The sequence below is a fragment of the Ambystoma mexicanum genome, chromosome 1q, assembly GCF_040938575.1.
Source record: "Ambystoma mexicanum isolate Mex_15411 chromosome 1q, UKY_AmexF1_1, whole genome shotgun sequence".
Classification (NCBI taxonomy): Eukaryota; Metazoa; Chordata; class Amphibia; order Caudata; family Ambystomatidae; genus Ambystoma; species Ambystoma mexicanum.
In genome coordinates, this window is record NC_090922.1 from 1,240,250,179 (window position 1) to 1,240,276,212 (window position 26,034).

A 26,034-nucleotide genomic window follows, 5' to 3' on the forward strand; every position below is an offset into this window, starting at 1 on the left:
CAGTGAAAAAAACGTTGTTAAAGGGATGTTATGGTTACAAGAAAAGCCGAAAAACCCTTGGAATTCACCAGTTATGGTACACTAAGCTACCATAACTCACGCCACCACCGTGCACTGCTAAAGCTAACACCCAGGACATCAAAGATGACATCACAAATGCCATGGATGACATCACCAATGACATCACATATCTGAGCCACTTCTTTTTGTTCACTGACATATCTAGAACACCTGTTTTTGTTCAAAAGAGTTATATATGTAGACATGTTTGTTGTTTAGGTACTTGTTCATGGTACACATACATGGGGTAATAATCAAGCCTCAAACACGCAATTCTTTTTTGTACTTGATGACAAAGTCTAATGTTACTGTAATTTTCTAGTGGTGTTTCTTTCCTCCTTACTGAAGTTTCCCTGTATGTGCCTCAGACTTGTATGCATGGTAGGTCTTGATATGTATTGTTTGTACTAACACAGGTATTTAGTAAGTCTTCAATTATTAGCTATTAGCTATTAGCTAATTATTCCATGTTTATCATTACTCAAAACTCTGATAAGGTACCATTCCTTATTATACTACCCAAAATTTCCAGATTCAAAATATTGTACTTCTATAGTGCATGCTGCAGCTGTTGCCTATGTGTATGTATGACTAGGGTCCTCTATTAACAATAACACTCCAATATCATATTTTGTTCAGATGAGTACATTCTTTAATACACTAAGTAGTTCATCATACCCTACCTCCACTCTCTCTACCCCCACTCATCCACACTACCTCTACTTTCTACTCCCACCAACCCACTGTACCCCTACTCTCTACCCCCACCAAACCACTGTACCCCTACTGTCTACCTGACCCACCATACCGCCTACACTCTACCCCCACCCACTCAACACCACTCCTTTCTTCCCGAACTACCCACCATTCCCCAGCCCACCCTACCCCCACTCTCTCTACCCCACCAACCCTACCTCCACTCTAACACCCCACACCCCCACTCTCTCTACCCCCACCCAGTCATCTCTTCCCCACTCTCTACCCCAACCACCTACTCTACCTCCACTCTCTTTACCCCATCCACCCACCCTATGGCCACTCTCGCTACCCCACCCATCTTACCCCCACTCTCTCTACCCCTACCCACCCTACCCCACTCTTTCTACCTCCAGCCACCTAACCTCCCCTCATGCTCACTACCCTCACCCAACCTGCACCACTCTCTCTACCCCAACCCATCCTAACCCACTCTCTCTACCCCCACCCACCTGACTCTCTCTCTACAACCCAACCCACTCCACTCTCTACTGTCTCTTATTCTTCCTCTCACACTCTCACTTTATTTCTTACCTTCTCACTCTCAAAGTTACCGCTCAGATTTCCTCTTGCTCATCATCGATGACACCCTCTCTCAATTGTTTCCTCCCTTGCTCTATTGTACTTCCTTCTCATTCTCTTGCACACCTGCGGCCCTTATCGCATCCACCTTTGAAACTTTGCACTCTCCTACTTGCATCCTCGTGCTCATAAATGCAAAATGCAAAGAACATCAGTAAACGCCAGAACTATTGGCTCTGCCAATGCTTGTTTCTAAGGGGGTGAGCTGAACACTCAAACTGGCCTAGGCCAGGTCTTTGTTGAGGCTGACTGGCCTCTTTGGACAGTAGTCCTCCCAACTGCAGACATTTTGTGGACTTTCCCATATATGGCAGCCAGAGGGCTGCAGTTTTTACCATGTCCCAAGAGGGATGACAGCTAAATAGAGCAATTTACCTAAGACTTGCAAGGTGCCCCCCTGCTGGGACATAGCTATTAGGTGGGTGACCAATTAGATAAGTAATGTGTAGGTTATAGAATTGAGTCTGTTAACGTGTGTTTTTATGGGTACTACTAAGATTTGTACATACAGGTAAGTAATACAATGAACAGATGAGTCAGGTAATATATTCCAGTTACAATCACTATCACTACATTTAGGAAACAATTTACATTGTAAAATGTTACACCAATAAATCAGTATATTCAAATATATTAAACCATTCCTAAATTTGTTAAATACAATACATTCTTTTTTACACAAAAAACGTCTGTACAATTGTTTCAATTTTCTTTCACATGGAACAATAGATAGTAAAATATGCTGACTCAAAGTCCATGTAAGAGCACAGCTCTCCACAATGTAGTGACTCCTGATTTTATAAGGGGTTACATATAGGCATAGAGGAACTGCTATCATATACACGGGTATGAACGCTATTTTCCAGCTGGTGCCATGTTATGGCCAGATAGTACCATTATGGCAGTGTCTGGAAGATATCATCCTATGCCTTCACAAAAACGTTGCCACTGCTTCTTTAGTTAAGCCCAAATTTGATTCCTCCTGAATTATTTAAATATTTACCAGAAGTATGGCCACCTATTAGCCTGGAGAATGGAGATGGTACAACATTCTACAGGCTCATTTCATAGCTGGGCATACAGGCCAACTTTCAAGCTTGGTATGAGTGTTTACATGTTTGGCTCTACTACTGGAAAGGGTCTGTTAAGACCCTGTCTGCGCTACACTTTGCCATGTGCTGGGCACAGACGAAGCACCGGGTGCAGGTGCAAAGTTGCATGGTATTAGCACTTGGGCAAAGTTTGCCCAATTTCTAAAAACACTGGGACATATTAGCAAACCCTTGCACCATGACATGTGCAGTTTGGCATGGTGTACGCATTGGGGCAAAAATTGCCCTAGTGCAAAAAAGATACATTTTCAATGTATTTTTGCAGTTGGCCAAAAAAAGTTTTCCCCAGTGCTAATACAGAATGGTATTAGCACCAGCTTATACAGTGCAATGTAGCATTTGCTCTGTTGCAAAGGTTCTGTAATCTGGATCCTGCAGCGCATCCCTTTGAGAGAAATGTTTTGTTCCGCGATGCGACTTCCTCACTATAGTCTTTTGTGGGATGAAATTGCCTGTGCAAGTGCATTTGTGCAGAACTGTCTTAATGTTATGGATTTCTCCACATACAAAATGAGTGATTATTTGCCATTTTTGTGCTCGCTTCCCGCACACAAGTGAAAAATATTTTTTGGAATCTGGGCCATTGCCTTCAAATGCTTTTAACAAAGCACGTCATAACGGAATCAAAATTCGAGGTTTCAGTACAGAACTCCAAAATGACAAAAACGTGTGCAATAATTCTAGAATGCCTCCAAAAAGAACTGAAAGATTGAAATAATCATTATACATCGAGAACACGAGTCCACGAATGGTGTGGGAAAAACTAGCATACATCCCTAATGTATATTACCAGCTGCAAAGGAGTGTGATTACTGCAGGGTTCCAGACTGATGGGAGCTGGGAGCTATTCAACTCCTGCTTCCAGCTTAGGAGAGTCTGGTTAGCTTGAAACCAACAGCTACCATGAGATTCGTTTAGCCACACAGACCAACAGTTTGGTTTGTTTGTTTGTTTCTTTATTTGTAGCGCGCGCCAGACCTGAAGGTACCCGAAGGTTGCCTAACTGACATGCAAATAGGACATTAACTTTGAGTATTTGAGAATGTTAATAAAGAAAAATTAGAACATATCTAGTACACATTTCAACTTAATTGACCATACATAATGGGCAAATAGTAAAATTGTGCATCTCATGTGGAAGCGAGATTTGTTGTTAGATGGCTACACGCTCCTGATACCCCAGCGGTAACTCCTGCCTACTGCGTGATGCCCGATACCCAGGAGCTGGTTTTAACTCCTCTGTATTGAGTCTTAATTTCTTTCCTTGTTACTCTAAGTGTAAGTTCTACAAGTTTCAAATTGTTGTTAAAAAAAGAAAAATTTTACTATTTAGTCTTGGTGGAGGACTACATTTATCTCCTTTTGGGTCATGGTTTGTGACCTTTTATATCTTTTTCTGACTCCAGCATTGCACACTAGGTTTTCTGATAAAAATCAGCAAACCAACTTTTAATTTACATTATGTACTTTTATGAATATTAACATTGTTACAAACTCTAAAAATAGTATTCTGTGAAAATGTACTATATATACCAGTATAATACTTTTGCTAATTCTTGTGTCACATAATCTTGTTTTTTTAGATTTTCTCAGAAAACTACACATTTGTCAACTCAATATTTTATCAAGACAAACCTATAAGGTAAGTTTCCTTGGTGAGAATAATTGGGGATAGGAATAGGATGACAATACCTGGTATATGAGGGGAATATCTGCCATTAAACTAAGTGACGGGTGCTTGTGACGGTTGATGGCAATGCCTGGCATAAAGTGGGCATACATTGCTGGCATGTGATGCAAAGATGGCATATTGTTGGAGTTGCTGGAGTGAATGGCATAGTGTGGCAGTGCAGTAGAGGGTTATTTGACCTTATGATGGAAATACATGGGCTCATGGTGCAGTTGCCACACTACATCACTAATACAACCCTTTAAAACAGCACATACTTTCACATATATAATCACGCATAGGCCGATCATGCACCCACAACGCTACAAAATACAAATATTCAGTATAAAAACATATCTAAAACTACACCTCCTTTAATGTGTATTAAATGTGTACCCCTCTCTATACGGTGCACAACACATACATTAAAAAAACAACTCATGCTTGTTCTAGTAGATAAACATGAAACAGTCTAAAAAATGTGTATTTAACGCAATTTGGCAGCACCTTAGATGACTTGCCCCAAGAAAGATTCTAGCTAAAGAAAATGAGGGTGGGGGACATCATACTGAGGATAAAATAGGATATTGACCTAGAATTATACTGCATATTCGGCCCAAATGTAACCAAACAAGAATAAAGGGAGTATCCATGGCTCTGAGTAATGGCAGATGTCACTCTATCGAGGGGTTTATTGAAATATATAAAGAATGCATTGTTCCAGGAGCCCTGTATGCATTAGAGGTATTAGAGGAGACATTTGTTTTATGGTTAGACAGGCTAGAGGGTAGGATTTGGAGACCAGTACTTAACCTTCCCAGTGCTGTTCCGGTTGAAGCAATTAGATGCGAGTTGGGTACCGTTTGACTATCTACATTGAGGATAATCCACTGTGTCAAACTGCATAATAATGTCATGAGAACAGTTGAACATGTGAGCCTTTTTGGCATCATAGCACATACTACCCGATCTGGATATACAAATGCTTGCATGAGTACTTTAAAGCAATATGTGAATTATTTTCTCCTTACTATTAACCTATGCAATGGTGAATGGGATAAAGAGGACCCACGCTTTGATTGAATAATGAGGAAGAAAGCTGTACATTGGGACATGATCAAATCCCTGGAGTATCTAAATACAAAAAAGATATATGTTTATTATACTATGCAAGGATTTAAAATTGGTAAACCATGTGATTGTTTATTGAAATATGGAAATTGTGATTTTAAAAGATGTATGATGTTTTTACGTTTTAATATACTGCCCTGTAAAGAGTATACAGATGGTTGGAATGCTTCCTGTATGAGCTCAGGAAATGTCAATATTGCTGTAATGAGGTAGAGACAGTGGACAGTGAGACGCCTACTCACTGAGTGTTCTAAATTAAGTACCCTCTATGTTAGGGGCTACTCAGAATTAGTAAGTGGTTTGGCTTTTATTACATCAGACCAATTCTAGGCTACAATTTCTGCTGCTATATTTCAGGTGTATATATATTGGTTCTGCTTATTACATATGGAAGCCAATTCTGGGTAAGGCAGATTTATAAGGATTGCTTTCTTTTCTGATGAATTTAGATGATGAATTTGTATGTTCAGGCTGATTTGTATATTGTGATTGGTGTGGTATTCTACAATGTGGTATTTTAGATAGTGTTTTAATGTTATGTAATAAGTATGTGTATAAGGTTTTAATTAACCAATTTGCACAATATAGTGAATTGAAAAAAATAAGCATTCTTTGGGTAGTATTTCCTTCCTCTGTGCTTTTTTGTCTTTTGTAGCCACATGATTTCGTTTTTAATGGACTGATTTGTTATTGGTATTTTATCTTTATCCCTTTATAATACATGGCAGCCTGCAATGTCCGTATAAAAACCTGGAAATAACTTTCTTATTACAGGCTAGTTGTGAAGTCAAAACTTACTTGAAATAAGAAAATGACATCACAATTTCTCTGTAATCAGTTATTACGCTTCAGTTGGGAAGTAACAATGCTTTTTGCTTCACCCAGCACAGAGCAGTATTCCAGCTGTCATTGCAGCAGTTAATTAAAGCTGTGACAAACTTTTCAAAATCCTTGTTTGGAAACTATTTTATTTTCTTTGAAACTTTACATGCATTGATTGACAAGGAAAGGTTTATGGTAAAGTGCTTAATTTGTGTGCACTGTTGCCGTATACCAAGTGAGCAAGAATCTGCATGTTATTACTTCAAGAACAAAATGAAAATGTGTTTTGATGCCTTGAATTAAACTGCCTATGCTATATCTCTGTAACACATTAGGAGCTACAATTTAGCTTTTTAAAATCCAAACAGGATGTGCATGGATTGTATGGCACAGAAGATGGGAGATCCCTGACCTTAGATTAAGCAAGACACCGGGTATTAAAGGGAATGACAATGTATGGCCATTTATTATAAGGAATAAATGCACAAAGGATATTGCACAAAGAATATTGCAATTCACCTTGGAGTTCAATGACCTTATAAAGGAACTTAGCTTTCGTCCTCATTCCTTTATTTGGTCACTTAATTCCTCTGCGAATTGCATTATCCTGATAAAGTACAGGGGGAGAAGTTTATCCCATATATACAATAATTTTATAATATATCTGGAGCTGTAGGTTTACGATGATTTGGGATTAAGATGTATGGGGAAAGTGCTGCAATAGCTGTTTTTTTCCAAGAACAGTCAATCAATAAATGAATGAATGAATGAAGGAGTTGGTGATGTGCATGTTTCAGTGTCGGCAGATACATCTATCCATAGTCTTTAACCAACATGTGTTGTTGAGATTCCCGCCTTGAATTGTGCCATGGAAAGCACATTGGCTACCGGGTGATAACAAATGATGGATACCTGGTGAATAGCAGTTGATGAATGCCTGGTATTTTCCAGGTACACCAGTTATATGCCATGGCTAACTGGCATACCAGTTGATACCAAACACTTGATACGTGGTTTATAGCAGCTGATGGGTACCATGAATATCCCAGGAATACCAGTTACATACCCTGGATACATAGCATACCAGTTGATTCCAAGTGATTGATACCTGGTATATAGCAGCTGATGAATACCTGGCACATTCCAGGCTAACTGGTTATATACCATGGATGCCTGGCATAGCAGTTGATACCAGGTGATTGATAACTAGTATATAGCAGCTGATGGATACCTGGCAAATTACAGGCATGCCTGTAATATTCCATGGATACCTTGCATACCGGTTGATGGATAACTGGTCTATAGAAGCTGAGGGATGCCTGGAATATCCTAGGCATACCAGTTATATACCATTAGCACACCAGCTGATACCATGTGACGGATACCTGGTATAAAGCTGCTGCTGTGTACCTGGAATATCCTAGGTACACTAGTTATATACCACGGATACTTGGCATACCCCCTCCATCCTTTCCCTCACTCTCTGGCTGGCCTCCCTTGGCCCTCCTCCTGCCCCTACCAGCGAAACTAAGAACCTTGGGGTCTTCCTTCTTCGCACACATCTCTGATGTCTCCAAAAAGTCAAACTCCTTACTGCACCTCCTTAAAGGCACTCTTCCTTTTCTCTCCTTCCCTCAGAAGCTCCTTGTCTCCCAAGCTCTGATTCTCTCTAGGTTGGACTACTGTAACAGCCTCTTTCTAAATCTACCTGCCTCCACTCTCCACCCTTTACAACTAATCCAGAACAGGACTGCAAGACTTGTCCTTGGCCTCAAGCCCTGGGATCGTATCTCTCCAGCTCTGAAATCCCTTTATTGGCTCCCTGTGGTTGCAAGGATTACATTTAAAACTCTTTGCATTGTCCACAAGGCTTTCTGGGGTCTTGGTCCAAATTACCTTCAACTATCCATAAATACCTCCCCTCTAGAACCCTTCGCTCCTCTACCTCCAACTCCATCAGGGTCAGTCGTTTTTCAAAGAAACAAGCTGGTGGTAGATCTTTGTCTTCTGCGGGGGCCTCCCTCTGGAACTGCCTACCTGCCACCTTGAAACTTGAGGAGAACCATCTACGGTTCCGGAAGCTACTGAAGACCTCCCTCTTCGCCTCTGCCTTTGCCCCTCTTCTCCCCTGCTGATCTGCTTTCTCTCTCATCAATGCTGCACCTGGCCACCCTCTGCCCTTCGGACCCAGGTACCTGCTCACCCTGCCACCCTCCTGCACTGCCCCCTGGCCACCCCTTGCATGGGGCCTGCATCTGTACCCATACAGGCCCCCCACTCTTTGTCTGCACTGATCAGATACTCCCTATTTATTTATTTATTCACATTTGTTAAGCGCACTGTGGCGCTGGTTACAGTAGATGTTCATATCTTAGTTACAGTAGTCACGTAAACACATACAGCATGAAGTGGCATTGTGGCACTTGTACAATAGGTGCAGAAAGCATAGCTGTGAGCAAGTACAGACAGTGAGCTAGCAGCTAATTGAAGAGTGTCATTTTTAGATTTTTGTGGAAGGCATGGAGAGAGGTTTCAGCTCTGAGGGCTGTGGGTAGCATATTCCATAGCTTAGGTGCCAGGTAGGGGAATCCTATTCCTCCTGCCTTGGCCCTGGTAATTCGTGGCACTGTAAGGTGGTTGGTGTACCCTAGTCTAGTGGGTCTAGTGGATTGTGTTCTGGCTAGAGTGTCCGATAAGTAAGAGGGTGCGGTTAGGTTGATGCAATTGTGTGCGGTGGAGAGAATCTTGAAAGTGATTCGGTCCTTAACTGGTAGCCAGTGAGCATTTTTTCTTGCTTGAGAGATGTGTTCTCTTTTAGGAATACTGAGAGCTGCTCTGAGGGAGTTGTTTTGAGGGGTTTGGAGTCTGGCTAGGTTTTTTTTGATGAACCAGCTAGGAGGGAATTGCAATAGTCCAGTTTGGCTCCTATGGTGGCTCTCACAATGGAGAGGCAGTTATCTTTTGTTAGAAACGGCTTTATGGCATTGATCAGTTTGGTACTCAGTGCGGAGGCCGATACAATGGCGCTAACTTGTTTAATTATAGATAGTGTAGCATCAATGTGGACTCCGAGCTTTTTAACTGAGGATAGGACTGGGATGACACAGTTGTCAATGCAGAGGTTTTGATAGGTCGGACCCAATTTGACTAGCGTGGATTTTTGACCGAGGATGAGGATTTCAGTTTTATCCCCGTTGAGGCATAAGCCATTAGTGGCCATCCAGGCTTGGATTGTGGAGTAAATTTGTTGAAGGGTAGAAGCGTCTTGGAGATAGCTCCCGGTGAGGGGAAGGAGCACCTGGGTATCATCAGCATAGTTTGTGTATGTGATCCCAAGTGCATCCAGTTTATCAAAGAGAGGCTTTGTAAATAGATTGTAAAGCGTTGGGGCAGTACAGGATCCCTGGGGAACACCACAGTGTATGATAGTGGGCTCAGTGTTTGCTATATTGGAGAACACTTTCATGGCTCTGCCTTCTAGGAAGGAAGTGATTCAGGTTACTGTGTGATTGGAGAAGTGCGCTGCATGTGTGAGGTGGTTGGTGAGGGTGTTATGGTCGACGAGATCAAACGCTGCTGAGAGATCTAGGAGCAGGAGTAAGGCAGGCTTGCCCATGTCAAGGATGGAGGTCATTTGGTTTTTCAGATCTAGTAAGGCGGTTTCCGTTCCGTGTCCTTTGCGGATCCCTGATTGTCTCTTTCCAAGGATTGAGTTGGTTTCAAGGTACAGTTGGATTTGCCTGTGGGCAGCCTTATCTAATATTTTAAGAAGAAATGGGACGGTTGTTATGGGTCTGTAATTATTAGGTTGAGAAGGGTCTAATGTGTTTTTTTTTAGGAGTGGACATACCCAAGCCTCTTTGAGGCAGTTGGGGACTAAACCTGTTTTGATTGAGGCATTTATGAAGGCGGTAATAAGAGGAGCGAGTTGCTCAGCGCATTCTTTGATGATTTTGAGGGGGCATACATCGCCCTTGCATAGCGATGGTTTGAGATGTTTTAGGATGTCTAAGACATCTACCTCAGATATTTCAGAGAAGGAGAATTTAGGAGGGTTGTTACCTGTGCGATTGTGGTGGGTTTGCTTCTGGTGCTTCTGTTTAGGTAATGCTTTGTAATGGTCAGAGATTTTGTTCTGGGGGAGGTCTATTTTTTTTAGCATAGCAGCTTGTATGCTGGGGCACCAGGCTTCATCTTTAACAATTTCATCAGTGCAGGTGGGAGGTACTGTTAATTCTTTAAAGATGGTAAAGAGTTCTTTAGATTGTGAGTTGGCCGAGGAGATTCTATTGTTGTAGGTTTCTGATTTGGCTTTGAATATGGAGTCTTTATATTTTTTTGCTATGGTTCGGAAGATATCTTTAGTGGTGTCACAGGGGTTAGCCTGCCAGGTTTTTAACACCTGACGTTTGGAGTTGCGCAGATTTAGGAGCTCTTCTGTGAACCACGAATTGGAGTGGATGATTTAATTTTTATTTTCTAACGGGGCGACTGTGTTGATGGCGCTGGTCAATATGTCTTTGAATAATTCTGCTAGTATGACGCGGTCAGGTGAGAATGGTGGCGCTAGGCATGGGAGATTGAGATAGGCACTGATGTTCTCTGCAGTGAGTTTTTTTACGCTTCTGGCTACTGTAGCCGGTGCTGGTGTAGTGGGCTTGGCGCAAGGAGTTATGGGGATGGTTAATTGTAGGCAGTTGTGGTCTGTCCCTGGGAGGGCAGTATTGGAAACCATGCTTGTGTCGCAGTTGTGATCTATAACCCAATCTAAGATGCGACCTTTTGCGTGTGTGTGAGAAGTGACTTTCTGAGAGAGGCCAAGGTCACTAAGGTCCTTCGTGAAGAATGTGGTGGTTTTGACGTTGGCGTCGTTGAAGCCTAGATTGATGTCACCTAGGAGTAGCGTTTTAGTAGATTTTTTGATATTGTTTCCTAGGAGTTGGGTGACTTGTCCTATGAAGTCTGACGGAGTTCCTGGTGGGCGGTAAACCACATGTATATTTATGGTACTTTTTGGTGATAGGGCTATTTTGGAGGATAGGATGTCTACCTTTCCTTCTCCCTGGTGGGGTATAGGTCTAATAGATATGCTCTCTTTGAATATTAGGGCTCCTCCTCCTCCTGTTTTGGCTAACCTGTCCTGTTTGAGGATAGAGTAACCTTTGGGAAGTGCAATTGTGATAGCTGGGCCGGAGGCCTCGTGAAGCCAGGTTTCAGTGATGGCAATTATGTCTAAATCTTGGTTGGTGAAAAGATCATTGACTTCTAACAAATGGGCATTGAGCGAGCGAACATTGAGTAGGGCGCATTTGTAGCGAAGGGGTTGGTTGTTAATTTTTGTAGGCTCTGTGGTTTCTGATTTAAGCAACAAGGATGAATTGTTTGGTATTATTGTGGATGGGAGTCTGGTGGCGCACCTTATTGCTGCTAATGCTAATGTTAGTTGGGCAGAGGTGACTGGTGTTAGCTCTAAGGTAGGTCCTAGATCCTAAGTGGTTATTTCTGAGTGAGATAGAGGAGGGTATGTTAGCAAAGTTCATAGGGTGAGTGCGGTTCCTGAGTCTGTGTAGTCTGGAGTGGAGTGCATGGCTGCGAGTGTGGTGTGTTGGAAGGGATTAGGCAGGAAGTCCATGGTGTTGGAGTGAAGGCTGCTGTTGTACGTGTGGTTGTCTGGACCTGGCCTGCGATAGCGTGTGAGCAGGGTGCCTAACATGCATATGAGTAGAGGCAGGGTGTACATGTTGGATGAGAGTAGCAATCTAGACTGATCAGTCTAACTGACGTGTATTCGCTAGGACAGTAATAACTTGGAGAGGCCGTTAGCACTATGGGCAATATGCAATCACTAGAGGCTAAGAAACAGTACTAGCAATGCAATCATTACGGGCTAGAGAACAGTAGTGGCAGAGCAATCACTAGGGCTAAGAAACAGTAGTGGCAATGCAATCATTACGGGCTAGAGAACAGTAGTGGCAGAGCAATCACTAGGGCTAAGAAACAGTAGTGGCAATGCAATCATTACGGGCTAGAGAACAGTAGTGGCAAAGCAATCACTAGAGGCTAGGGAGCAGTAGTGGCAGTGCTGAGGATATCTGAGCAATAGTTGTGGCTAACAATCAAAAATATTAAGAGTATTGTGCCTGCTATGGCGGCAATTAAGCAATGTAGTACATACTGTGGGATAAAACCATAATGAGATATGTGTTTGAGGCTTTACAGAGGGATTGCCGACGTGTGGATACACAGAGGCAGAGATCCATTTTGAGGAACGTGGGTTTTGCGAATGTACTCGCCGTGCATTTTTATGGGGTGAACCCGTGAAAGTGGGTGCTACGGGGAGCACTGTAGCAAGTCTGCTTACCTGGAGCGGAGCAGTGGGCAGAGTTCTGGGCCCCAGGCTCCTATGGCTCCGGACAGCCTCAAGACAGGGCTGTCTTGTTGGGCAGCCTTAGTGGGTGTGCCGGCGTTCACCTGCCGGCGAGTGTGATTGGCTGAAGAGGGATCCGTGAGCCAATCACAGCGACTGCAGCCTGCAGACGACTGTGGATTCCATGGCAGATTTTCGGGTGGCCATGATGGAAAGGCGGCTGCCTCGTGGAGGCCAATGGCGTCTGGAAGTAAGTGGCGACTTTTGGCAAGCAATGCCAAGATTTTTCAAAAAATGCTGATTTCTTGCAGCTCACTAACCTTGCACTTGGCCCTCAAAGGCTGCACTACCACTGTTTTGAATCACTGTATTTATTTATTTATTTACTTATCATTTATCTTGTCCTCTCTTATGCTCTGCACTTTCCAATCCCTCCCATGTATTTTCCCCCTTTTCCCTTCCCCATGCACTTGCACGTTCTCAATGTCACTGGGCCTAGTAAGATCGTTGTTTTTGTTCTCTGCCCTGTTCCCCTCCCTTTGCTTGGTTGCGCTCTGAAACACCTGTGTATGAGCACAATATAAATAAAATATCATATATCATATCATATCATACCACGTGATGGATACTGGCAAATTCCCAAAATACCAGTTATATACTATGGAAACCTGGCATACCAGTTGATTCCAGGTGACCTGATTTATAACAGCTGATGGATACCTAGAATATCCTAGGCATATCAGTTATATACCATGGATACCCGGCATGCCAGTTGATACCAGGTGATGGATACCTGGCAAATTCCCGAAATGCCAGTTATATACCATGGATACCTGGCATACCAGTTGATTCCAGGTGATGGATACTTGATTTATAGCAGCTGATGGATACCTGGTAAATTCTAGGCATACCATGTATATACCACGGATACCTGGCATACCAGTTGATGGATACCTGGTTTATATCAGCTGAAGGATACCTGGAATATCCCAAGCATACCAGTTATATACCATGGGTACCTAGCATACCAGTTGATTCCAGGTTATGGATACCTGGAGTATATGAGCTGATGGGCACCTGGAATATCCCAGGCATACCAGTTATATACCATGAATAGCTGGCATACTAGTTGATAGCAGGTGATTGATACCTGGTATATAGCAGCTGATGGGTACCTGGAATATCCTAGGCATATCGGTTATATACCATGGATACCAGGCATGCCAGTTGATACCAGGTGATGGATACCTGGAAAATTCCCAAAATACCAGTTATATACCATGGATACCTGGCATACCAGTTGATTCCAGGTGATAGATACCTGATTTATAGCAGCTGATGGATACCTGGCAAATTCTAGGCATACCATTTATATACCATGGATACCTGGCATACCAGTTGATGGATACCTGGTTTATATCAGCTGAAGGATACCTGGAATATCCCAAGCATACCAGTTATATACCATGGGTACCTAGCATACCAGTTGATACCAGGTTATGGATACCTGGTGTATATAAACTGATGGGCACCTGGAATATCCTAGGCATACCAGTTATATACCATGGATAGCTGGCATATTAGTTGATACCAGGTGATTGATACCTGGTATATAGCACCTGATGGGTACCTGGAATATCCTAGGTATATCAGTTATATACCATGGATACCAGGCATGCCAGTTGATACCAGGTGATGGATGCCATTGATCTAGATCAAGCATTCTTAGTCTGATTTACTGGAACTCTGTCATGATCTCTGATTTGTGTGATCTTACCTCCTAATACGACTTGGATTTAAAATGTTTTTAAAGAAACTTTGTAAGGTCAAAAGGCATGTAGGGAATTGTACTTAAAATACCAATATTAATTCATGACTGTCACTAGGGATAATGTCATCTCATACAACTGTTATGATGATCTATGGGTGGTAGATAGCGCTACGGAACGCATCAAAATTCCCATAGTCAGACTGAAAGATTGTTCTGTTCTGACATGGAGATGTAAAACATTCACAATCTGGGCGCCGTTTATCTCAATGTGTACACACTGGCTGCATCTCCATCGCACGCAAACAGTTGTAATGTAGATGACACATCTACATCCATAACTATCACTACGCCCTCGGCCTCCCAGAGCCCACAGTACTATTCTTCCAGGCTGCTGTGCTACATTACCCTTCTTCCAGGGACTGTACAAAGATGATACATTAAAGTAAGGTGCCATGGGGAAATCGACTGCCCTCTTTTATGCACGACAGGGGACTGCAAACTCCAGATGTTTTAGACTACATCTCCTATGATACCTCTCCATTGGCTATGCTAGCTTGGGCTGATGGGATTTGTAGTCCAAAACATCTGGAGAGCTAAAGGTTACAGACCACTGATATAGGGCATTAAGCTAGCAAGGGCGTAGGATGTGCCACTAAAGTTAGAGGTATGATGTCTGGTGTGCCATGCTAGGAAGGATGTAGGATGTTACTCATTACGAGTAGGGCGGTAAAGGATACCGGGCACCGGTAAGGAGACTGGTGCCGGTAATCCCCTAATGCCCTATTCCGAGGTCCCTTGGCGGGGACCGTAAGGAACGTGTGGTCAGACCACACGTCCCTTACGGGTCCCGCTAAGGGATCAGGGCGCTAATAACGGGCTTGCACGTCGCAAGCCCGTTATTAGCACCCTCCCCTTTCCCATTGAACCCCATGGGGGCTCAAGTGGGAATGGGGGATGGCATGTTCAATGGGGACTTACCGGTCCCGCCAGGGTCGGACTAGACCGGTAAGTCGCCATTGAACTACACCGGTGCCGGACCCGTTATTGGTGGCAGTCATGGCAAATAGCGCCATGACTACCACCAATCTCAGAATGAGGCTCAATGTGTTTTCTGGTGCGTTGAGCTAGCAAGGGAGTAGAATGTGTTGCTAAGGGCCAGGGTGTGCTATTTGGGCCGCAAAGAGGTAGGGTGTGCCACTAAAACGAGGGGTGTGTTTTTGGAGGTGTTGGGCTATGGAGGGGCATGGTGGGTGTTCGTATTTAGGGAAATAATATTCATGTGTATTTTTCTGTGGTGTGACACAATAAGCAGGTGAGCTATAGGTGAATGAATCATGAAACACTTGTGTATGAGCACGATAGAAATAAAATATCAATATCAATATCAATGTGTTGCCTGTTTTTCTAGTTGTCCTGAGAGCTCTCAATACATGTAATCCAGTGAGAATATGTATCATTGGCCCTCATTACTACCCTGGCGGTAAGTAACGGTCATTACCGGCAAGGCGCAATTAACGTGTGCGTGCTGGCCAGATACCGCTAAAAGCGGCACATTACGACATCTCGGGCGCGAGCATTGCGCCATGCCAGTAATGTAATCACCGCCATGCCGGTAAAGTCCTATAAACGCCACTTACCGGTATTGTATGTCGTGCAAATAGCACGTCCGCCACCCTAGCTATCGATATTAGCGGTTACCGCTAATAGTGGTGACCACAAATAGCGGGAACCACAATTAGCGGTGACCGCAAATAAGCGGATCCGGAAGTTGCTTCACCGCACAGGAACGGGAAAGAGCACGGCGGCCATCTTTAAAAACACAATCCATTGCCATCCTCTTCAACCAGTGGACACCTGACCCCCACGACCTCTACAAACCTTACACCCATCAATCATCAGAATGCCTAAAGTTCTGAAAAAAAATGGAGATCGGCTGCGGCAGGAGCGCTTTTCTAGGGAGGAGCTAAATATGTTGGCTGAAACCCTACAAGAGCTATAGCTCTCAACCTTTTTTGTCAGCAAGGCGGGTGAAAACACTTGTTTTTCTTTTCGGCGGGTGAGAGGCCATAGAAGTGAATGGGCATATGAGGGACTTGGCGGGGTGATTCATCTGCTTTCAAGGAGGGTGACACCCTCCAAAAGCGGGTGAGTTGAGAGCTATGAAGAGCATGTTGATGTAGCATTCTCAACAGAGATGAACAGACCGGCGATCATGAGGAAGAAGGCCATATGGGCCATGGTAGCCCAGAGGGTCAGTGCAGTTGGCACAACACCCCGAAATGAAAGACAGTGCAGAAAAAGGTGGGACGATCTACGTCTCCGCGTTAGGAGTATACTGGCAGCGAATAGAAATCTGGGCATGGCGACTGGCGGAGGAGCTGATTCGCCCATCAAAAAGCAGCCGTGGGAGGAGATATGTGCCGCAACCATAGGCACAGAGAGCATAGAGGGGGTCAGAGATATGGAGAGAGGAGCCCTGACATCAGGCGACGCAGGTAGGTGCCTTAAATCCAGCCATGCAAAACTCACTCAAGACCAGATTTTTGGGGAGTGCAATGATGCCTAATAGGGTCAACACAACACCTCATACACATGCATTATGCACACCCTTTCTGTAGCCACCCACATGCCTCCATGCCTCTACCACCTAATAGGGAGACAACCTGTATGTCACTGCCTCCAATGTGCACCATCTAGTAATCATAATGAATGCAGCCATCTCAATGCCTGCTCAATGTCCGCAGACCCATTACTAACCCTTTCCCCCCTTTGGTCTACCACAGGCTCTCATTCGGACAGTGCCGACAAAGACACTGGCACTACACCTGCCAAGAAGGCCAGGTCCGAAGACCCAAAACACCGTCCCTCCACCTCTGGTGCAAAAATAAAACCCCCACAGCAGCCAAAATCCACAAGCACATCACAGTCCATGGCACTGATGTGCAGCAAGTCAGGCACTACGGCAGCACCAACGACAACCATCTGCCCAGTGGTGTCTACTGAAGGCACTGGGTCTGCGGGAAGCAGCACGATTGGGGAGACTGCTGCCACCGCTGCCAGTTCAGACAATGAAGAAGGGGATGTTGATGTTGTTGTGGGTCTCCCCATTCCCCCCCTTCATTCCCCTACCTGTCCCCATGCAGCCAGCATGACGATGGCACACAGGAGCAATCTCCTGATAACTCATGGCCGGCCACTCCATGCCCAGTGGCAGATGTCCAGGAGGGGAGCAGCTCAATGGACACGCCAGTAGCAGCATCCACAGGCCAAAAAACACAGAACCCGATGCATGAAATCATCACGCGGCAAGAACAACTGGCCTCCCTCTTGACACAGCATGTGGCAGAATGCGCCAGCGCAAGGGGGGAAATGCAAGATTGTGCAGAAACTGTAAAGGCAGCCATAATATCCACCTCAAAGGATATTTGTGCTGAACTAGCCGCGGTGCGGCACATACTCTCGGAGCTTGTTCAAACTATGAGGGACATGCGTCCTTGTGAGCAGCCCAGTTCCTCCTCGGCTGCCAGTTCTACCCGAACCAGCCCCGTCCGCAGCTCGGGCAGGAACTTGCGGCGTACAGACAGGGGTGCACCGGGTGCCGGGAGAGGGGGGTGCCAATAGAGGCCGCCCTGTGGAACAATCCCACATGATGCACTTGAGCACAGGCATCCACACCATGTTCTGGGGAGTTCAGGGGGGAGGGGGGAGTTCAGGGGAGAGGGGGAGTGGGTGTGTTGGGGAGTTGAGGGTGGAGGGGGGAGTTGAGGGGGGAGGCGGGAATGGGTGTGTTGGGGAGTTGAGGGGGGAGGGGGAAGTTGAGGGGGGAGGGGGGAATGGGTGTGTTGGGGAGTTGAGGGGGAGGGGGAAGTTGAGGGGGGAGGGGGGAGTGGGTGTGTTCACTTAAATTTTCTATTACAATACACTTTTTGGTTATGCACAAATCACATGTGTGGTGGACATTGTTAATTGCGTACGTGTGCTTTATTGGTGAACAGTCCACAGTGTGCATGTCCCAGACACACCCAGTGCCCCAAGTGCCATCACCATGTGACACGCCCCGTCCATGTGTGCTAGAAGCATTGGTTAAGTCTGACGCATGGCACGTCCCTCCTGTGCATCGCTTCCTCCCTGAGGTACTGCACCATCCCCACCCTCCTCATCCTCTTCGTCAGGTGGTTGCAGTTCAGCGTCAGGGGGCAGGGGAACATATTGTGTAGCAGTACACATGCCATGACGATCTTTGCAACCTTCTCATGACGGTACAGGAGTGCCCCACCAGACCTGCTGAGGCACCGAAACCGTGCCTTCAAGAGGCCAAATGTCTGCTCAATCACCACACGGGTTCTTGTATGTGCACGATTATAGTCCTCCTTGTGCCGGTTTTGTGGGTTCCGGACTGGGGTAAGGAGCCACCTCTTCAAGGGATAGCCTGTATCACCTGTATGTGGGCAACAATGTACGTGTTAGTCATAACATCAGATTTTACCTCATCAAATGACACCATGGCATGCATTCCTCTCTTACGTTGAACCCCATTTCAATGCCTGAATGGAGTCACACGATGTGACTGCTATATGTGTATTCCTCTTATAGACTGTTTTGCATGCCATCAACTAGTGTGCGCAGGGGGGTCCAGTACCTTGTGAGTGCCCATGCACTGTGTTAGTCCACTATGGTTGTTTTGGTGATCTGGCAGATGTCCAGTGATATCAATGCTTTCATCCTGGCACCATTGCTGTCAGCCTCATGATGATCTCTCTGAGCAATTCAGTAGGTGTTATGCTATTTACGTGGGCCTCTGTGTCAGTGTAGTGGTGTATTGATGTTTTTGACCGTCATGTGACTCCTTTATACGCAGTGATGGGGGACAGGTCTTTCAGTAGATGGTGTTTGGTGCTGTGTATTGGCTAAAGTCATTGCATGTAGCTGCATTTCGGTGAGGGTGGATGCGGTCTGATTTGGTATAGTGGACATGCAGATGGCTGTGGAATGGTTGGAACACAGCTTCATTCACATGGTAGTGCTGCTTACATCTCGCATTATGTGGTCAGGTGTGAGCTCCAGTCTGGTCTGCTTTGGGGTATGAGCTTGCACCATTCCCTCTGGTACTCGCAGCCAGGTAGAGTATGCATTCCCCCCTCCCCCATATCAGCCAGGTAGAGCATGCATCTCTCCCCCCCCTTTTCAGCCAGGTAAAGTATGCATCTGTACCTCAATCACCTACATACTTCACATTACCATGGCCATGACATGCGACTCACCGAGTAGCCAGGATCTCTGCCCTGCATGTCGCTCCATGTAGCGTGGTATTGTGGAGTTCCGCAGGACCATTTAATCATGGGTTGATCCGGGGAATCGGGCACAACAATGTGTGATGATCCTGTTCGAGTCACATACCATTTGCACGTTGATTGAGTGGTATAGCTTACGGTTGCGGTACGCTACCTCAATGACATGTGGGACCACCAATTCCACATGGGTGCAGTCGATGGCACCAATGCAACCAGGTATGCCGGCCAGTGCATGGAAACCAACTTTGGTGTTTGAGATCTCCTTGGCAGACCCTGGTAAAGTAATGTGGTCGTCTGTGTGCTTGAGGAGGGCATCAAGCACGTGGTTCAGCGTACGTGAGAATAATGGTTGTGAAATGCCATGCAAGTGCCCCACTGTGTGCTGATAGGTGCCTGTGGCAAGGAAGTGGAGCACGGATACTACCTTCAGTAGGGGGGGATGGCGGTGCGTGTTTCAATCATGCTGACAATGTCATCGTGTATCATGTCCACGATAGTGGTTATGGTGTCCCGTTCCAAACGGTACAGGGTGTGGATCTGCTCAGTGGTGAGGTTGAATGGACTGGCTCTGATGCGTGGGATTGGGGGCTGCCTGCGTGGTGGTACTGGCTGTGCTGGTGGGGCTTGCTGGCCCTGCCTTGCCCTCCTTCTCCTCCTGCGTCTCCTCTGTGCTGCCTGTTGTGCTTGTTGTTGTTGTTGTAGCACTTCCATTGCAATCAGGTCCTCCAGCCCCAACATTGCTAGTCCTATTGGGATCATTGTGAAGTGTGACTGGGTGTGGGAAGGGGTGGGGTGTGCTCCTTTTGTGCTTGGGCAGTCTGTATTGCCTCCACATGGGCTGATTATGTGCACCTGTGTCACTTTGGAATACTGCACATGGCCGTTTACAGTTGGTCTGCCATGGCGGTATTAGCACCATGGCGGTATGGTACTTTACGGCCTTCACAAGGTCGTTAAGAGCATGTCCGCCTGACTCGTACTCATCCCCATTTTGCACCATGCCAGTATTTACGGCATGGGAGGTCGCGTGACCGTGCCCTTGGCGCAGTTAGCGGCACCGTTGATTACGGTGCCGCTGATAGCACTATCTCGGTTCATAATAGGCCCTAGCGGTAAGGGATGCCGGTAATCCTTTACCGGCATCGTTTTTCACTTACCGCCAGGGTCGTAATGAGGGCCATTGACTTCAATTAGCCCGTGTCCATGCTGCCCAACAACATTGTCATCCATGTAGTTAGGCTACGTGGTATCTTTCACCGACTCTGCCAATACACCCCAAAGACATGTGTTGGGCGACATACCATATCCAACATTCTCTTTCCTTGTCATGGCAGCAAATGTTTCACTACGTGTTCACATGTAATCTCTTTCATCATTCCCATCCCCATCCTCCTTCTTAAAAACACCCTTACCTCCATTGCAAACTCTCACTCAAACCTCATCTTTGCTGTTCTTCTTGAATACTTCCTTTCACACCTACCGATTTGCCCCAATGCACCCTCACTGCATCGTTGACTATACTTTCGGCCACTGTAATGCCCGGACATCTGCAATAAAACCGCATGAATTACTCACCACTTCGACTCCCATCCTCCAAAACTCTACATGATGGCCATCATTCAAACAAGGAAATCCCTCCAAGGAATGGAAGGCCACTCTAGCTTCCATCCACAAAGACTCCCTTCTCTCCAGCCTCCACCACAAGCGTCTACTGATCCCCCCTCCAATAACCAATCCTGTGCTCTTATTGGCTCCTTTGCCCCACAACATATAGAATAGTCCTCACCTATCACCTCCTCCTACCTCTCAGCCCTCTATAGCCTCTCCCTCTCCAATAGCTTCTTCCTTGCCTGCTACAAATTAGCAAAAGCCCTCCCAGTTATTAACAAACCCAAAGCTGACACTAATATTCCCTCCTTCTACAGACCAGTCTCTCTCCTCCCCAAAGACTCCAAAATCCTCTAGAAGGTTTTCTTCAACTATACAGTTAACTACCTGGAGTTGGACTCGCTCTGTGATTCTCTGGGGAAAACACTCCACTGAAACTGCTCTCACACATTTATTCGACCTTCTAACCACTGCTCACCACTTTCATCTGTCCTCCATCCTCATGCTACTTCACCTCTCTGCTGCCTTTGATACAATGGCATACCACTCCCCACTTCAAACCCCATCTCTTGGCATTAAGGACACCACACATGTCAGGGTGTACTCTCCTCTCTCTTACTGCTACTTCTTTTTTTTTGTTACTTGAATTTAATTGTGTCTTTGACAATTTTTACAAGAATCCTGATTGTCATCAGGTTCCAAATAGACTAGGGTTTTTGATCCTCCACTGTCATTTTAATGAAAATTCGGTAATATGATTTCAAAAGAAGTAATAATATTTTGTTCTCAGTTTACTCTGGTTTGGAATTTTTTGCCTGTTTCCTGTTCCAGACCGATGCTCTGACGAATCCGGGCTGCAGTAATGACCAGAGATATGTTATCTCCATTTAACAATCTAGGCCACCAGACTTCTTCCTCGTGGATGTGCACAGCTTGTAGATGATGTCTCAGGTAGATAGCTCGTGGTGTGGCTGTGCCAGCACACGAGAGTAAAAGATGACCTATTATTTCTGTATGGTCCTTGTTTTTACAATGAAGGCAGGTGTTAGAAGTCGATAATCCCCGAATTGCCAAGATCTCATTGGTTTGTAGGACATTCAGAATTTATTTATCAGGAAATGTTGTCAAGTATTTCATCACTTGATTTACTTGTTCTGTGTTCGGAGGTAAGTGAGCGATCAATTTGTTCTTTGAAGCTATTTCCAGACACTGTATCCAGTCCCATGCTTTTAATCTTTGCTTTACTTTGGATGGATTATGCTCTAGTTGTTCCTCTGAGCTTCCAATTGCAACTAGCATGGTTTTGTTCTTGTTAGCCCAGTTGGTTAACATCATGTTTTTACCACCCTCCATATTCTTCTTAATGATTTCAAATATTTTTGGACAGGGGGTCCGCTGAATCGTCACATAAAACAACAAGCTGTTCCTGTTGATAGCTTATTTCAGTGAAACCAAACTTAGTTCTCTTCTTATGGAAGCAATTGGCGTAGAAGATGGTAGTCTCAAAACTTTGCGCCAGAAGAGTCCTAGTTTGTTCAAAATTTTCTCCGGGATATATGTCATTGCTTCCACTCCATAGGAGATGGCCGGAGTCACCTTTGCTTTGTAAAAGTTGATTATGGGAATGAGAGAGTAGTGCCCACATTTTGTATCTATTGCCTTGGCTTGTGAGGCTAGGGTATTCATCTTTGCATAGAGTGTCATCTGCATAGGAGTTTCCACTGGACTCCTGTCGATTGTAATACCCAGGTATTTAAAGTTTGGCACTACCTCAAGCCGCTGACCCTCTAAGTACCAATGCGATTTTTTAATTCTTTTTGATGTTTTTTACAGAATCATAATTTTTGTTTTGTCTGTGTTTATTTCCAAATCGTTTCTTTGTGTGTACAGTAAGAGGTTGTCCAGCTGGCATTGAAGACCTATTGCTGTTTGGTCCACAAGGATTATATCATTCGTGTAAAGGAGGTGTGTGATTTTTTCTTCTCCTATGGTTGGTGGAAAGGATTTTATGTTATCTTCCAGATCTACAATATCTCCCATGTAGGCGTTAGAGAGCCAGTGCCAGGGGGCACCCTTGCTTGATGCCTCTGGTAGTCGATATCAGTACTATTGCTTCACGTCTTTTAAGAGGGGCTGAAATGAATTACTCCACCATCAAAAAAGAACTGCTTGCAGTCAAATGGGCAATAGAAACGGTTAGAACATTCCTTTGGGAAACCAAATTTATTGTGCACATGGACCACAAGCCTATGAGAGAGAAATTACAATAGAAGGGTCTATATGGAGTATCAACACGGATAAGAAGATGGGTAGTAGCACTGCAAAAATATCATTCGATGAGGAATATGCACCTGTGAAAAGAAATAACCCACCGGATTGTTTGTCGCACATGACTGTAGATGGATATGATAAAGATAGTGATATGGAGGAGAAAGAGTGTCTATTGTACGTTGAACAAACAATGATAACGAGAGAAGAAGGAGAAGGAAGCATTTAAGAGGTTGATATCCTCAAAAAAGTTAAAGAACTGCTAGAGTGTGGTAAGGTGTTGAGGAAAGAAATCGTGAGTGGTACCAATTTTGAAGGGCTATGTATGGTGAGTGAGGAATTGCATGTGGCGAGAGGTTAAGAATTGAGAGGTGATAGAGTCATTCCATCTACTTTTGTGATGAAAGTAATTATTGAGGGTCACCAAGGTATCAGGAAAAACCAAACAGGCTGTGAGAGTGTAATTCTGGTGGCCTGGGTGTTACTTGGAGGTGGAGACAATTGTGAGGGACTGTGTAGTTTGAGTGAAAATAAATGTTGTGCCAAGAGATAGTCCAATGGTCACTAAAATGCCTTGGGAGAGAGGAGGCATGGACATCGTAGGCCCCATACATGGCAGATGTATTGATAAGTACTGTATTGTTTTGCAAGACATCTAATCCAAATGGGTGGAAGTGAAAGTGGCGCAGTCTATAATAACGAAAGATGTTATCAAGTTTATGGAGGAGGTGTGCAGGAGGGAAGGATATCCAGTGGAGTTTGTTTGTTTGTTTATTCATTTGTAGTGCGCGCCAGAACGGGAGGTATCAAGGCACAGGAAGTTACAGGGATATGCAAAGCTTGGGTTACAAGAAGTAGCTGATCAGCAGAACTACAGGCAAAATTACAGGCACACAAAATTACAGGCGCAGAAAATGAGTAAAAATCAATAAATGTAATGACGATCAAGTTGTTGACAGACACTGGTGTCCAATTTAAATCAACGGAAATGAGAAATGGAATATAATGTAAATTGACTGCCATTTATCATCGCCAAACCAATGGGGTGGCAGAAAATTTCAGCAAAGTAATCAAAGACTGCATCAGATGGGCCTGGGTGAATGGTGAAGATTGGGAGGCAGTTGTAATGAGCAGAATGGTGGCACACAGATTCTAGCCCCACACTATGACAGGAGTATCCTCTTTTGAGCTATGTAGGGGAGGGAACCCCAATTATGAACTGTACAGAGCGAGATGGATGCGAGAGAGTGTGCAGCAGGTGAGACAAAGGATGAAAGAGAAGTAAATGAGAGATATGATGAGAGGAGATCTGTGAGAGAAAACAAAATGAAACAAGGTGATTGTGACAGGGTCAAAACTTCCAGACCCGTTGAGACAGGGACCCATGCAGTGGTCCTCACTATTTAAGGTTTTGGATGTATTTCACAATTCAGAAAAGACAGAAGGTGGAAGATTTTGGAACATGAATAGGGTGGTAAAGGTAGATGTGAAAGACCAGGGTACACGAGAGAGGTCAACGGGTGAAAGAGCAAGCAGATCAGGGTGAGTTTACCACAAGAGATCATAATGAACATGACATGAAGAATTAGGACAAAAGACTGTTGAGGTTGACAAATAAGCCTGAGAGATCCAAAGATTTTGTGTTGTATTACTAGGAGGGAGGTATGTAGTATGCCTGCATGTGCATGTGTCTGATGACACACAGTATGGACGGTTAGCAACGTGAGGGCTCTGGAATGTGAGGTCGTCAATTGATAGAGAGAGAGCAGGCTCTATGGAGGGACGCTGCGCTGCTGGTGGGCCCAGTAGATCTAACTGAAAAATAAACCTACTTCAAATATGTATTCTGGCTCACTCTATCACTTCACTGCCATTGCTCCTGTATTCTCCACTGTACATGGAATGGTGTCCCTGTCACAGAGTCATAGTGTGGTCAGTAGGTGGTCTGTGGGGGACCTGGGTAACAGTGTCACCCACTCACCCCAACAATTCCTTTGTGCAGCATTTATCGTTGTGCATTGTTTGTCAAGCTGCCTGGCCCTCTAGACCTGCAAGTGACGCTTCCACTCTTGTTGGTACAGCACTGTTGGTCTATGGTGTGTGTCAGTATCCTGTGGCCCTTTTGTACTCATGTATAAGGGCTGAGCTGCACCTATGGCTATTAATGGAATATGCTGCTTGTGTTTTGTGTTTGTGTTCCTCCTGCAAGTCTGATGCTTGGGAAGGGGGTATCATGTTGCCTTGCAAGGGTATACTTCGGGCCCCATCAGGGGTTGGGCAGAGCGGTACAAATGCAGCAGTAATGATATTACCGTGGCATTACCGCTCCGCCCAATCCCGAGTTTGGGCGGAATGAGAGAGGTTTACCTGCAGCATTTTGCTGTAGGTAAAAATCTCCCCTTTCTGCCCATTTCCAGCACTATTACCGCTGGTGCTATTATCGCCCCATAGAGCCCTATAGACTTAAAATAGATGGGGATTAACAGCGCCAGCACCACCGCAACTTGGGATATAGCTCAAATTCCACCAGACCGAGTTGCAGTAATGCTAATAGCATTGGCGGTATCCCAGCGCATTTATCACCGGGATACTGCCCA

At 45.0% G+C, this 26,034-nt stretch overlaps 1 protein-coding gene across 1 annotated transcript in view; it reads left to right on the top strand.

Annotated features, from left to right (window-relative positions):
* KANK4 (KN motif and ankyrin repeat domains 4) overlaps nucleotides 1-26,034 on the top strand; it is a 1,485,983-nt gene that overhangs the window by 330,647 nt on the left and 1,129,302 nt on the right. The window contains exon 2 of the mRNA XM_069642033.1: nucleotides 4,094-4,152. The gene's annotated coding sequence lies outside the window, so the exon portion shown is untranslated. The remainder of the gene's footprint in view (nucleotides 1-4,093; nucleotides 4,153-26,034) is intronic.